The sequence below is a fragment of the Canis lupus genome, chromosome 4 (assembly GCF_011100685.1).
Source record: "Canis lupus familiaris isolate Mischka breed German Shepherd chromosome 4, alternate assembly UU_Cfam_GSD_1.0, whole genome shotgun sequence".
Classification (NCBI taxonomy): Eukaryota; Metazoa; Chordata; class Mammalia; order Carnivora; family Canidae; genus Canis; species Canis lupus.
In genome coordinates this window covers 60,727,606-60,743,891 of record NC_049225.1, presented here as the reverse complement: position 1 = coordinate 60,743,891, position 16,286 = coordinate 60,727,606, and the positions used below count along the sequence as shown (strand labels likewise).

Here is a 16,286-nt window from a genome sequence, read left to right as displayed (position 1 = left end):
AGGAAACCATCAGATGCAGTCAGCCCAAAAATCAGCATTGAAAGAATGGGAAATAAGAGAGCTGGAAATGAAAGAATAAGCAGAAAAAGCAATTTAAAAGAGTTTTAAACTGGAGTGGCTCAGTCAGTTAAACATCTGACTCTTGATCTTAGCTCAGCTCTCAAATGCAGGGTTGTGAGTTCAAGCCCATATGGAGCCTACCTAAAAAAAAAAAGAGAGAGAGACAGAGAGGGGGAGAGATTTTCAAACTTAGGAACCATAATGAAAGAACAGAGTATTATGGGAAAAGGAACAGACAGTTCTGATAAATAACAAAATTCAACTCCTGGAAACAAAAAAACAAAGACACTGCAATTAAGGACTCACTGGATAAGTTAAACGAAAGATTTAGCACAGCAGAGGAAAAGATTAATGAACCCGAGCACAGATCTGCAGAAATCACCCAGAATGCAGCATGGAGAAATAAGAAAACAGAAGAATTAACCAAACAAGATTGAAGATAAGATGAGATGACCAGGATAATCTAATAGAACTTCCACAGGAGAGACTGGAGAGACTCGCAGAGTCAGTATTCACAAGGAAAATGATGGAGAATATTCCAGAATTGAAGACATGAATCTTCAGATTGAAAATGCACACCAAGTTCTAAAGAGGGTAAGTAAAAATAATAGATTTGTTAAATAAGACTTCTATTTCTTTAAAGGTTTCATATGTTCAGGTCTTTCTTCCCAATCCTTCTTTCTGGATTAATTTCCACTTCATCTAACTGTTAAATTTTATAGAATGAAAACAGTAAATAAAAATATAAGAATATATTGGGACACCTGGGTGACTCAGTGGTTGAGAGTCTGCCTTTGGCTCAGGGCATGATCCTGGGGTGCTGGAATCGAGTCTTGCATCAGGGTCCCTGCAGGGAGCCTGCTTCTTCCTCTGCCTGTGTCTCTGCCTCTCTCTGTGTGTCTCTTATGAATAAATAAATAAAATCTTTAAAATATATAGAGAGATTAATAAAATAAAAAGCAAATAATATATAAAGGGGGAAATAATAGTAATAAATGATAAAATTAATGAAACATTTCTGTTTCAAAAGCTCATTTTTGGGATGCCTAGGTGGCTCAGTGGTTGAGCGTCTGCCTTCGGCTCAGGGTGTGGTCCTGGAGTCCCGGGATCAAGTCTCGCATTGGGCTCCCTGCGTGGAACCTCCGCCTATGTCTCTGCCTCTCTCTCTCCCTCTCTCTCTGTCTCTCATGAATAAATAAATAAAATCTTTAACAACAACAACAAAAAAGCTAATTTTCTAGATGCTGTTGCTGTAGAACTAGTTACTGCTTGCTATTGTGACAAACACGTTACTTTCCCATGTGCAGATCAAAAATCTGCATCTGGGGTGATTTCACTCTCCGTGTACTGTCTATGCAGTCAGCAAAGCCTTCCAAGGTAGATAGATCAGCACAGGGAGGGAGCCTGTGGGAAGAGGAAGACCAGCAAAAGCCAGAAACCTGACACCAAATCAAAGGAAAACAGACTAAGAGTGACACCCAGTGGCCAGACCACCTGCATAGCGCACAGGATGATTACCAGGACCTCCATCCTCTCTCTGGCTGCTGATTGTAGCCAGGCTGTTTGTGGGTTTTTTTCTCTCATTGCTGTGTTTTGGGGAGGTCTATGATCTAGAGCATGCTTTGGGGGAAGGTGCGAGAGTTCCCCTCTCATTTCTTTCTTCCACCTCTCCCTCTCTCCTGGCTCACTTTCCCCTTCTCTACCCAATGTGCAGTCTCTGGTGATGGGGTCCCACAGGTGACCAGGTGGAGAGGCCAACTGAAGACACTGTGGAAATAAAGAGAAGTTCTCATGCTACCAATATGTCCCCTACAACTAAGCCATCCAAAATGTGACAAATTAATATAGTGGTACTGACTTATTGACATTCAGGGAGGAGATAAAAGATATTGGAGTGCTACTGAAGATAATCCATTTCATCACAAAAAAGGCCCTGATGAAATTAGACTTGGTTAGATCCACCTCATTTCTGCAAACAGAGCTGTGGGCATGTTTCTATACTCTCTAGCAACAGCCAACTTGGAGATTATGCTAAGGATATGCTGGCTGAGATGCAGAAGCCCATAAGAAAATTATAAAATCTGACACCTGTCCCACCATCCAGTTAAAATGGTCTCTCAAAACTCACCACCAATAATAGCCACAAAATAAGAACTAGCACATACTGATCATACACACAATGTGTCAGGCATCCTCCTAAGTGCCTTATCTGCATTAGCTCATTTAGATTCATGACAATCTTGGGACACTTCGGTGGCTCAGGGGTTGAATGTCTGTCTTTGGCTCAGGGTATGATCCTGGGTCTGGGGATTGAGTATCACAGGGATTGAGTCCTGCACTGGGCTCCTCGCAAGGAGCCTGCTTCTCCCTCTGCCTGTGTCCCTGCCTCTCTCTCTCTTTCTCTCTCTCGAATAAATAAATAAAAATCTTTAAAAAAATAAAATAAATTCATGACAATCTTATTAGGCAACTACTAATATTATACACATTTGACAGATGAGAAGATTGAGGCATAGGAAGAGAAATTAACATATCCTAAGTCATGCAGCTGGTGAACTGATGGAAGCACAGGGTGTCCTCACATGGCCCCCAAATACCTTCCAGGCATTTTGGACCTTAAAGGATATAGATGATTCTAGGCAAAATTGTGAGGGAGGGTATAAAAAGTAGTGGGAAAGAAATGGATGAAGACTTGGCAGTCAAATGTGCAATGTATGTTTGGCAGATAATACAGAGTCCATATAAACTATGGCCAAAAAAAAAATTATGTGGAATGGAGCATTATGAGTCATGATGATAGAGGGTGGAACATGGCAGGCAGATTGTGCTGCATTTTGTATGTCAGCCTGAAGAGATTTAAATTAACCTTGTAGGCAGTGGTGAGTGATGGAAGATTTATAAACAAGTAAATGTCATAGCCAAAATTAATGTCCTTACAAAGATGTATTTGGTCGTGGTGTCTAGACCATATGCAGATGAAGTATGAGTTTAAGCATGGGTCATATTCTTCCAGAAATTTGGTCTGTCTCAGTAAATGCACCATGTACATGAAAAAAACTATCTATTCTATGGTGATCGGATATAGTGTTCTCTAAATATTGATTATGTCAAGATGGTTATTTTTTCAGATGACCTTTGCTTTTACTGACTTTTTGTGTTCTTTCAATTGTGTGTGCTTTTTTGTTGTTGTTGTTCTTTTAATTACTGAGGGTCTAAAACCCCCAACTGTGACTGTCCAATTTATATTTCTCCCTTTAATTCTTTCAGTTGCTTCTTTGTATACTTGAAGGAAGGACCTATCATTGAGCCCATACAGGAATGATTGTATATCTTTTCATATACAACAGTCACTCCAGCCTTCTTGTGTTTACAGTTAACATAGTATCTTTTCCAGTCCATTTGCTTTTAATCTATCTTTATGTTTAAAGTGTATTATCTCATGAATAGCATTCATTCATTAGGTCTTACCTTTTTTTAGTCAGGTATAACAATCACTCCCTATTAATCATAGAGTGTTGTTTTACAATCTTCTGGCCCCATGGTATGTGATGAGAAATCAGATCTCTTTGGAATTGATATTTTATAAAGAAAAAGTATTGGGGACACTAGTTAAAGCTGATAAGAAAGAGTCTATTCAAGAAGGGACTATTACAATAGGGTTTTGCAGTAGGGGAGAGAGATCAGGCCCAACTCCAAATACAACAAAGAAAGTGAAAATTTAGCCAAATAGTAGGGCAGGTAAATGGAAAATTACTAAGACAAAGCATCAGGGATAGGAGGATTCTTGTTAGGCTTGCTCAACAGAATTCTTACTGAAGGCAAGCCAGAATGATAAGATATTGAGGGTAGATGAGGAATTTGATCAGACATCAAGGGTGATGAGATACTCAGTATGGATTTTTTGCTAAATTGACTCAGCAGGATTCTCCATAACCCATTAGGTGGACCAAGGACAGAGCCTAAGGTTGGAACCTAGTCAGAAAGAAGACTCAGAGGAACTTGATTCAAGTCTGGTCAAAGTAGAGAGTGTCATATTCTACTGTATGTCATGTATCTTTTCCCCTAGTTCTTTCAATATTTTCTCTTTACCTTTGGTTTTCAACACTTTCACTATGATGTGACTAGGTATAGTTTTCTTCTCATGTATCTTATGGAGCTTCTTGAATTTATACCTCTGAGAAGATGTCTGCCCCATTCTATCTCCCCTCTTATTGGAGGAGTCCAATTATGTGGGGAGTCTTTAATGTTAGACCTTTTGATATTGTCTTCCATCTCTCTGAGGCTCTGTTGATTTTTTAAAACTTTTTTCAAATAGTTTTAGGTTTACAGCAAAATTGAGAAGATGATACAGAGATTTCCTACATACCCACTACCCACTCCCATATGCACAGCCTCCTCCATTAATATGACTCACCAGAATGGTACATAATTCACCAAGGATGAACCCACATTGACACAGCATAATCACTCTAAGTCTATAGTTTTAGGATTCATTCTTGTCATTGGATATGTTATGGCTTTGGACAATGTATAATGACATAGAGCCATCATTATAATATCATACAGAATATTTTCATTGTTTTAAAAATCCTCTGTGCTCTGCTTATTCGATCACAACCCCTCCCCCATAACCACAGATCTTTTCACTGTCTCTATCTGCTTGCCTTTTCCAGAGTGTCATAGAGTTAGAAACATACAGTATATAGCCTTTTCAGAGTGGTTTCCTTCACTTAGAAATACACATTTAAAGTTCCTCCACATCTTTCTATGGCTTGATAAGTTGTTTCTTTTTAGCATTGAATAATCATCTGTTGTCTGGATGAGCCACAGTTTACTTATCCTTTTACCTACTGAAGGATGTCTTGGTTGCTTCCAACTTTTGACAATTATGAATAAACCTGTTATGAACATCCATGTGCAATTTTTTGTGTGAACATAAATTTTCAACTACTTAAACACCAAGAAGTACAATCACTGGATCTTATAAAGGTATATTTAGTTTTTAAGAAACTACCAAACTGTATTCCAAAGTGTCTGTATCATTTGAATTTCTACTAATAATGAATGAGAATTCCTGTTGCTGCACATCCTCACCAGCATTTGGTGGTGTTAATGTTCTAGATTTTCATCATTCTAATAGGTATGTAGAGGTATTAATTTGCATCTCCCTGATAACAAATGATGAGGAACATCTTTTCATTTGTTTATTTCCTTCTGTATATCTTCTTTGGTGAGGTGTCCATTAAGGTCTTTGGCCTATTTTTTAATTGGGTTGTTTTCTTATTGTTAAGTTTTAATAGTTCTTTGCAAATATTGGACACCAGTCCTTTATCAGATATATTCTTTGCAAATGTTTTCTCCCAGTCTATGGCTTATCTTCTCATTCTCTTGACATTGTCTTTCCCAGAAGCAGTTGTCTTGTTTTGTTTGGTTTTAATCTTAATGAAATCCAGTTTAATCAAGTATTTCTTTCATAGATCACATCTTTGGTGTTGTTTCTAAAAAGGCATGACTATACCCAAAGTCATTAGATTTTCTCCTGTTATCTCCTGAGAGTTTTATAGTTTCATATTTTACATTTAGGTCTGTGACCCATTTTGATTTAATTTTTGGGAAGGGCATAAGATCTATATCTAGACCAGACACAGGTCTAGTTGTCCAATTATTCCAGCACCATTTGTTGAGAAGACTATCTTTGCTCCATTCTTTTGCCTTTGTCCCTTTGTCAAAGATCAGGGGAGTCTATTTTCTGGACTTTCTATTCTGTTCCATTAATCTATTTGTCTATCCTTTGCCAATACCACACTGTCTTATTACTGCCGCTTTATAGTAAGTCTTGAAGTCAGATAGCATCAGTCCTCCGATTTTCTTCTTCTCTTTCAATATCATGTTAGCTATTCTCAGTCACTTGCCTCTCCATATAAATTTCAGAATCAGTTTGTCAATATCCATAAAATAACTTGCTGAGATTTTGGTTGAGATTGCATTGAACCTATAGATCAAGCTATAGACAGCTTAGCAATATTGAGTCTTTCTATTCATGAACAAGGACTATCTCTCCATTTATAGAGTTCTTCTATGATTTCATTAATCAGAGTTTTATAGATTTCCTCATATAGAGCTTGTACATATTTTGAACCCACTTGGTCACAGTATATAAGTCTTTTTATACTCTTTTGGATTCAACTTGTTAATATTTTGTTGAAGATTTTTGAATCTATGCTCATGAAAGATTTTGGCCTGTAGTTTTCTATTATTGTAATGTTTCTGTCTGGTTTGGGTGTTAAAGTAATACTGGCCTCATTGAATGAATTAGGAAGTATTCCCTCTGCTTCTATCCTCTAAAAGAGATTTTAGAGCTTTGGTATAATTTCTAACATGAAAATCTAGTAGAATTCACCCATGAACCCATCTGGGTCTGATTCTTTGTTTTAGAAATTTCTTAATTATTAATTCAGTTTTTTTAATAGATACGGGCCTATTCAGATCATCTATTTCTTCTTGTGTGACTTTGGACAGATTGTTCATGTCAAGAAATTAGTCCATTTTGTCTACACTATCAGATTTGTGGACATAGAGTTGTTCAAAGTATTCCTTTATTCTCTTAATTTCTATAGGATCTGTAATAATGACCCCTCTTTCATTTCTGATGTTAGTGATTTGTTCCTTTCCTCTTTTTTTCATCTATTTTATTTTTTTCTCTATTTTATTGATCTTTTCAAAGACCAGTTGTTTGTTCCATTGATTTTTCTCTATTGATTTCCTGTTTTCAATTTCATTGGTCTTGCTCTAATTATTATTTCTTTTCTTCCATTTACTTTGGATTTCATTTGCTCTTCTTTTTCTAGTTTCCTAAGGTGCCAACTTAGATTATCAATTTTAGATCTTTCTCTGTTTTTCATACATTCAATGCTATAAATTTCCCTCTAAGCACTGTTTTCACTGCATTCCACAAACTTTGATAAATTATTTCAATTTCATGAATTCAAAATATTTTTAAAATTTTTATTGAGATTTCTTCTAGGATCCATGTGTTATTTAAAAGTGTGTTGTTTAATCTCCACATATTTTGGGATATTCCAGTTATCTTTCTATTATTACTTTCTAGCTTGATTCCACAGTAGTGTGATAGCAGAAATTGTATGATTCTGTTCTTTTAAATTTGTTAAGGTGTTTTTTAAAATTAAAAAAGAACTATACCTAATATTAAATATAATCATTAAAAAAAATCAAACCAAAAGAAGGCAGGAAAGAGGAAAAAGGAACAAGGTACAAATGAGACCAAAAAAGTAATAGTAATTGGGGTGTCTGGGTAGCTCAGTCAATTAAGCATCCAACTCCTGATTTCAGCTCAGGTCATGATCTCAGTATCATGAGACTGAGCCCCACATTGGCCCCATGCTGAGCATCTGGACTACTTTTTTAAAAAGTATATACACAGTGGTACCTAGCTGGCTCAGTCAGTGGGGATTGTGACTCTTGATCTCTGAGTTGTGAGTTTGAGCCCCATGTTGGCGCAGAGATTATTTAAAATCTTTTTGGGACACCTTGAGTGACTCAGTGGTTGAGCATCTGCCTTCAGCTCAGGAGGTGATCCCTGGATCCTGGGATCAAGTCCCACACCGGGCTTCCCTGGGGAGCCTGCTTCTCCCTCTGCCTATGTCTCTGCCTTCTTCTCTGTATCTCTCATGAATAAATAAATAAGATCTTTTAAAAATAATAATAATAAAATAAATCCTTTTTTAAGTGTATGTACCTAGCAACATAGCTTAAAATGCATGAAACAATAAGTAATAAAACTGAAAGAACTAATAAAATCTATTTTAGATTTTTCAACACTTCTCTCTCAGTAATTAATAGAACATGTAGACAAAAAAACACCCAACCATCACCACCAACAAAAATCAGTAAGGATACAGAAGATTTGAACAACACTTTTAATCAACTTGACCTAACTGACATTTATACAACACTGTACCAAAAAACATCAGAATAGACAGTCTTTCCAAGCACATATGGAACATTCACCAAGAACATATTCTGGGACAAAAAAACAAATGTCAAGAAATTCAAAAAATTGAAATCATCCAAGAATGTTCTCTGAATACAAAGGAATTGAATTAGAAATCAATAAAAGAGAAATATCTGGAAAATCCCCAGATATGTGCAAATTAAACAAAACACTCCTAAAGAACTCAAGGGATGAGGGAGAAATCACAAGGGAAATTAAAAAATAGTTTGAATGCAATGAAATCAACCTTTCAAAATGTGAGGATACAGCAGAAGCGGTGCTTGAAGGGAACGTTAGCACATTATATGCTTGTATGAAAGAGAAGACAGTCTCAAATCAGTTGTCTAAGCAGAGCAAACTAAACAAGCAAGCTGAAGGAGGAAAGAAAATACTAAAGATAAGCAAGAGCAGGAATCAAATAGAAACTGAACAAAGACATAGACATTTAAATTAAATGTATTGTGATAACCATTTCATGGTAAGTCAAACCACTATGTTATATGCCTTAATCTTCTACAGTGCTGTATGTCAATTAGATCTCAATAAAACTGGGGGGAAAATAGAGACTATCAATGAAACCAAACAGCTGTTTCTTTCAAAAACTAGTAAAAGTCCTCTGGGCCAACAGACAAAGGACACACTGCTTCCTGAGACACAGAAACAATCACCTGTGTCTGTACCATCCTTCCAGGGCTGACAGACCAAGGGACATGAGCCTCAACAGGGCTGGTTGGAGGCATCTCCTAACAGTGCCTTTTCTCCAGCTACCTAGCAGATACAGGAGGGAAGGAAACCCGGCTCAATGCACAATGCAGCCTTTGACATCAGGCTGCAGCAGGAGGCCCAGGCAGGAGGGGAGGGGCAGCCCAGCCCTCAGGACCCATAGTCCCTACACTGTCAGGCCTCTGACTGGGGAGCAGCACTCCTCCCTGCCTCTCTGCAGATTGCTTCAGGCCTATCAGGCTGTGGCACATTCCTCACATTCTAGGACTGAGATACACAGTTGGGTTCCTGTGGGGGAGGCCAGGGTGGAGGAGAAGGGCAGAGAGCATCCCAGGAATCAAGGCTGCTGTTGTTGTTTCCCCCTGGCTGACTTGGCCCGCACTGACTTGCCTGTCCATGAGAGAGCCATCCCCACCCAGCCTCTCTGTCTGTGAACACCTCCCCTGGGCGCAGCAGCTCACTGGGGCGCCAGCAGCATTGGTGAGCCAGCTCCTCACTGGTGAACGGGCACAGCCCCAGCCCCTGCTCCTAAAGCCTTGGTCAGAAGGAACCCAGGCAATCGCCTGCTGGAGCCCAGCACCTTACTGATGAGAGGATGCAGGACCAAGTCTGGTAAGGCTCCGAGTACATGCAAAATCTAGTGACAAAAAGCAAACCTCATCTGCTTCTTGGGTAAGTCAGCAGAGCAGAGGAATGCGGTTGACATAGTGAGCTGAACTTCAAAAGCCTCCCGTGAGATCTCACAAATGGAGTGGAAAAACTATGGGCTGAATCCAAATAAGACTAGACAGATTGATGACTAATTTAAAGACCACTAACAAATTACTTAAGGCTTCTTTGGATGCTGTTTTCTTTGTTTTATGGACGTATGGTTGACATACAATGTTATGTTCACTTCAGGTATACAACATAAGTGATTCAACAATTTTATACATTATGCAATGCTCACCAGGATAAGTGTAGTTGCCATCTGTCACTATACAAAGCTATTACAATATTATTGACTATATTTCCTATGCTGTACTTTTCGTCCCTGTGACTTCTTTATTTTATAACTGGAAGTTTATACCTCTGAATCCCCTTCATCTATTTTGCCCATCCCCCACCCTCTCTTCTCTGGCAATCACCACCAGTTTGTTCTCTATATTTATGAGATTGTTTCTATTGTGCATGTGTACATGTGTGTGTTCATTTTCTTTTTTAGATTCCACATAGCAATGAAATCATATGGTATTTGTCTTTCTCTGTCTGACGTATTTCACTTAGCATGATACTAAGTTCATCCACATTGTCAGGAATGACAAGATTTTATTCTTTTTATGGCCGAGGAATATTCCATTATATATGTGCACATATATATAATATACCACTTTATTGTTATATATATAATATATATATATAAAATATACCACTTCTTTATCCATTTATTTATCAATGGACAAGGGACGGTTTCCATATCTTGGCTATTGTAAATAATGCTGCAATAAACATAGGGGTGCTTATTTTTTTCAAATTAGTGTTTTGTTTTCATATTCTTGGGGTAAATACCCAGCAGTGGAATTTCTAGACCATATAGTATCTCTATTTTTAATATTTTGAGGAACCGCCACAGCTTCCCACAGTGGCTATGCCAATTTACATTCCCACCAACCATACACAAGGATTCCCTTTTCTCCACATCTTGGGTGCTATTTTCTGAACAGGTTCTTAGTCCAGTTCTTATTCTATTCCAGGTCAAAATTTGACAAAGTTTTGAATGAAGGCACATATTCACTCTTTCAAATAATACTGAATGAGCACCTACTCTGTGAGCACCCACTCATGTGGGCGCTAGTGACACTGTTGAGTAAAAACAGAGCCCCTGCCTTCACAGAATCCATAATCCATTGGAGACTTAGAGGTCAATTGAAGTGTCACATAAGTAATTATACAACAAGAGCTATAAGGAGGAGGAAGGAAAGCATGCGTGGTAAGAGCATATAAAAGAGGAGGAATCTAGGCAGGGAAATCAAAGATTTCCCTACAGAAGTGACTTTGCAGCTTAGTCTGCAGACTTAGCTGAAAACTAAGAGTTACTTAGTCTGAAAACTAAGTAAGAGTTACATAGACGAAGATAGGAGGGAAAAGAATTCCAGAGGGACCAGCATGTCCCTCAGGTCCTGTGCCCAGAGGGAATACGACTAGCCTAAGGCAATGAAAGGCCACTGAGCAGAGTGTGCAGAGAGCCAGGAGGAGCTGTATTTACTTGCTGGAATGTAAGCTCCATGAAGGCAGAGAATTTGTATTATTTTGCTCACAGCTGTGTGAGCAACTACAACTGTGTGCCTGCTACTGTGCCTTCTTCCATGCAGAAACTGAGAGATAGTGAATGAATGAGTGAAAGCTGACAGAGTATTAGACTTATGGGGTACAGGGACTATAGCAATGGTATAGGATTTTAGGCAAAGGGACATTGTGAACAGATTTCTCAGTTTTGCAGCTTCTCATTTCCTTAGAGATTTTATTATGAATGGATGTTGGATTTTAGTAAAATGCCTTATCTGCATCATTGAAATAATTATTTTTCTTTTCTTATCTGATAATAGGGTAAATTACATTGATTGATTTTCAGATGTTGAACTAACCTTACATCCTCCACTTGTTCATTATGTGTTATCCTCTTAATATATTGCTGGATTTGATTTGCTAACATGTTGTGAGGACTTTTGCATCTCTGCCCATGAGGTATATTTGGGCTTTAGATTTCTTTTCATGTAATGTCTTTGTCTGATTTTGGTATCGAATTAATATTGGCCTCATAAAATAAATTGGAAAATATTCTACCCTTTTCCATTTTTTGGAAAAGTTTCACTAGAACTGGTATTATTTCTTCCTTAAGTGTTTGGCAAAATCCACCACCAAACTTATATGAGCTAGGAGTTTTCACTTTTGGAAAGTTTGCAGCTATAAATTCAATTTTTTTTTCAATACACAGCATTACTCAGATTATATACCTTCCTTTTTAAAAAGATTTATTTATTTGTTTGTTTGTTTATTTTAGAGAGAAAAAGAGTGCATATGTGCACATGAGTTGAGGAGGGGCAGAGGGAGAGAGAATCCTCAAGCAGACTCCCTGCTGAGTGCAGAGCCCATTAAGGGCTTGATCCCAGGACCCTGAGACCATGACCTGAGCTGAAATCAAGAGTCAGGCACTTAACTGACTAGGCCATGCATATTCCCTATTATTTCTCTTGAGTGAGCTTTGGAAATTTTGTTCTTTCAGGCAATTTTTCCATTTCATGTAAGTTCCCAAATTTATTAACATAAAGTTGTTCATAATAATCCATCACTAACCTTTTAATTTCTGTAAGATCTGTAATAAAGCCTTTCTTTCATTTCTGATACTGATAACTGGTAGCTTCTCTCTTCTTTTTCCTTGATAAGACTGACTAGAAATTTATAAATTATGGTTCCATTGACTTTTCTCTATTGTTTTTCTGTTTTCTACTTTATTGATTTCTGTTCTCAATTTCCTTCCTTCAGCTTCCTTTGTGTTTAACCTGCTTTCCTTTTATAGTTTCTTAAGATAATAACTAAGATCATTATTGTGAGACTTTCCTTCTTTATAAGTAATTATTTCTATATATTTTCCTTTGAGCATTTCTTTAGCCACATGTTTTTATATGTTGTGTTTCCACTTGTTTTACTTAAAATACATTAGAACTTTTTTCATGATTCCCTCTTTGATCCACAGGTTATTTAGAAGTGTATTTTTAAATTTCTAATTATTTAGAATTTTTTGCTCTTTCTTTTATTCACTTCTAGTTTAATCCTATTATCATCAAAGAACATGTTTTATATTATTTACATTCTTATAAATTTGCAAAGATTAGTTTTGTGACCCAAAATAGGAATTACCTTGGTGAATGTTCCTTGTATATTCAAAAAGAATGCTTATTTTGCTATTTTTTTATCTTGCTATCGGGTTCTATACATATTAGTTAAGTCAGGCTAGTAGGTAGTGTCTTTCAGGTCATCAACCACAAGTTGGTTGATTGTGTTCTTAGTGTCCTTCAGTTCTTCTGGTATCTTTTAGGTCTTCTTCAGGAGTCAGTCCACAATCACAAATATGTATGCACTTAATAAAAGAATTAGAGAATATATAAAGCAAAATGATGTAATAAAAAAGAAAAAGACATATCCATAATTATATTTGGAGGCATCAATATTAATTAATAAAACAAGTAAATGAAGATAAATGGCCAGAGAAAAGAGTAGAAGAATTAGAAATTTGACTCATATTTCTGCATCATCATTAGCACATCATCATTATCAAACATTTATTGCCTCCTGGCATATTATATTTGACCATTAGAGGTTGCAGACTTCTTTGTTTACAAGAGCCAAGCAGGTGAGTGAATAAGTGAAGTTGGCTGGCTGACACCTAGCTTTAGAGGGGATCAGGGAAACGACAGGAAGAAATACAGTCCTGATGCACAGGAGAGGACATATCCAGTCTAGGGTGAAAAGGCCCTGCTCAGCTGTTAAAGAATGAGAAACATGCTGTAAAATATGACCAAAACTTCTGTTTTGGCATAGAAACCAGAAATCCACATCTTCAAGTGAAATATCCCCCATTTCTTAACGTTGTAAAGGTAAATCAAAATAGTATTTGAAACATCGTGTGGGCCAATACTTTAATAAACTTGCCTGTAGGCTAAGTCCAGCCTAAGAGCTTCTGCCTTGCAACATTAGGTATAAATGCTAACTATTCCTCTTGGACAACTCCCTATTTAGTTGGAATCATGAGATATGCATTGGGTTATATATTTCATGGTGGATCCGTCGAGAACAAAGTGGGATATATTCAAACAGTTACGCATTCAACAGACATTCTTACCACCTGCCATATGTCAGGTGTTACTCTAATAGTGGAGTTTTATCAATGAAAACAGACGAAATCCTTGCCCTCAAGAATCTTATAATCTAGTGAGAGGATAAAGGTAGTGAAAATCACAAATAAATAAATAACATAATGATTATATGATAAACACTATTTTTTAAAAAGACTAATTGCCAGGGTAGAAGTGCTGCAATTTTATTAGGACAAAGAAACAGGACTGAGAAGGTTAACGACTGAGCAAATATTTAAAGACATGAGGGAGGGATCCATGGACATCCAAGAGAAGAGTATACCAAGAAAAGGGAAGAGCCAATGCAAAGGCCCTGGGGCAGAAGTGTGCACAGCATGCTAGAGAAAGACCAGGATGGATAGCTAAATTCGTTGTGGTACCAACTCTAATGTAGGGGGAGGCATACTTCCCACACTCCAATGAGCAATTCTCAGCCACGAGGGTGTCCAAGAATTCAACTCAATTCAGACACTGTATACTCAGAGACAGCATCAGATTCTATAGGTTAAAGGTTTGGTCCTGCAAGACCGTGCCCCACATGCACCAACTTCAGATGTCAGATGCAAACCCAGGTTATTACCTGTGCTCTGACCAACTGGCTATAAATCAGAGGTTCCCAAAACTTCCTCCTTGGGTTTGACTAATGTACCAGAATGACTCAGAGAACTCAGAGAAACCTTTTACGTATTAGACTGCTAGTTTATTATAAAAGATATAACTAACCTAGGAACAGCCAGATAGAAGAGATGCATAGGACAAGGTATGGGGAAAGCATAGAGCTTCCATGACTTCTCCAGGTACACCATTCCCCGCAAATCTCCAGGCGTTCACCAAACCAGAAGCTCTCTGAACCCTGTTCTCATGCATTACATAGTGGTGATTGATTAAATCATTGGCCATCGGCAATTGATTCAACCTCCAGACCCTCTCCTCTCCCCAGAGGTCAAAGGTGGGATTTAAAGTTCTATTTGTCTAATCACATAGTTGGTTCTCCTGGCAACTCATCCTTAGGTTACGTCCAAAAGTCACATCATTAACATAAAATAGACACCTTTATCACTTTCAACATTTCAGAAAATCCAAGGGTTTGGAGAGTTGTGAACCCCTCTCATATATATATGAGAAATATATTTTGATCATCCAAATAACAAACATATATTTTTCTTATAAATCACAATATCACAAAACTGTTGCTAGAACACCTCAAGCCCAGCTCAGGGATCGATCAAGATTAGGCAGGAAGCAGAGAGCGCCTTAAAAGGAGTAATTGAAGAGTGTTAAGTATAAAGACTCTTTAGGAAGCCTTGGACAGAAATAAGGTAAACCCGGAAGGTGAGGCCCTGGAGACATTTATCAATAGCACTCCTAGGCCAGCAGAGAGCAGGATTCCTGGAGCCTGAACAAGGAAGGCTGTAGGAGAGGGCGACAGAGGTAGTCTTTGGTAAAGGAACTGAGTCATGGCTAAGATCAGGCTTAGCGGGGAAGGAAACAGAGAGATAAATACCCCAACCTCTCTCAGCTCCCATCTGCCCATCCCAAACCAACACCTACCATCGACTGATTCAACCAGAAGCCAAACACTGTGGAGAAAGTTTGAAGATTCCTGGGATCAGTCTCCTGAAGAAGAGAGCAGGATGGAAAAGGCTGGAAAATGAATCTGGGGGGACAAGAAGAGAGTGTCCAGGACAGAGAGAGAACAGTAGGAGATAAGGTCAGAGAGGTGTGGTTTTGTAAAGCCTGATAGTCTGTTTCAAGAATGTTGGCTTTTGCTCTAAGTGAAACATGGAGCCACTGTGGGATTTTTAGCAGAATACTGATGGTTTGACCTCTATTTTGTAAAGAATCACTCTGGCTGCTAATAGAAATGGATTGTGTGTGATGGAAGGGCAGGGGTGGAGTCCACTGGCCCTGACTTGGACCACAGTGCTAACAGTGGAAGTGGTGAGAAGTGTTCTAATTCTAGATTTCCCAAGAAAATCTAAAAAGATTTCCAGATGGACTAAGAGTAGGATGTAAGAGAAAGGCAAGCATCAGGATGACTAATGTTTTGGCCTGAGCACCTACAAAGATCCAGTTGCCTTTAACTGAGATGGGAGGGCCTATAAGTGAAGCTAACTTAGCTGCATGGGTGGGTGGTGGACATATTAAATTTGAGTCTATTAGACATCCAAACGAAGATACTGAATAGACTCTTGAATATACTAGTTTGGAGCTCATAAGAAAGATTTGGACTGAAAATATGAATTTGGGAATCATCAATATCGAAATATATTGGAAATATGAGAAGGAAGAAGCACTACCACATGGAGAATCAAAGAAAGCTTCACAGAGGAGGTGGCATGTCATTTGCATCTTGAAGGATGGAATTTTGACAGCAGAAATAAGTGAGAAGAACATTCCAGATAAAGGAAAAACCACTTAGAAAAATGCTGGGATAAGAAATTGGAGGCAGATTTGGGGAAGGCTAGTAGAGTCAGGAAGTGCTGTAAGTTTGGTATTAAAGGAAGTCAAAGGCAGAAATGGAGCTAGAACATAGTCCCTCACTTTCAGCTCATTCATGCATTTGTCGTATACTCACCAAATATTTCTGGACCACCTAC

At 38.0% G+C, this 16,286-nt stretch overlaps 1 protein-coding gene across 1 annotated transcript in view; it reads right to left on the bottom strand.

Moving 5' to 3' along the window:
- Nucleotides 1-16,286, bottom strand: part of SH3TC2 (SH3 domain and tetratricopeptide repeats 2) — a 104,275-nt gene that overhangs the window by 75,635 nt on the left and 12,354 nt on the right. The gene's annotated exons all lie outside the window — the stretch shown is intronic.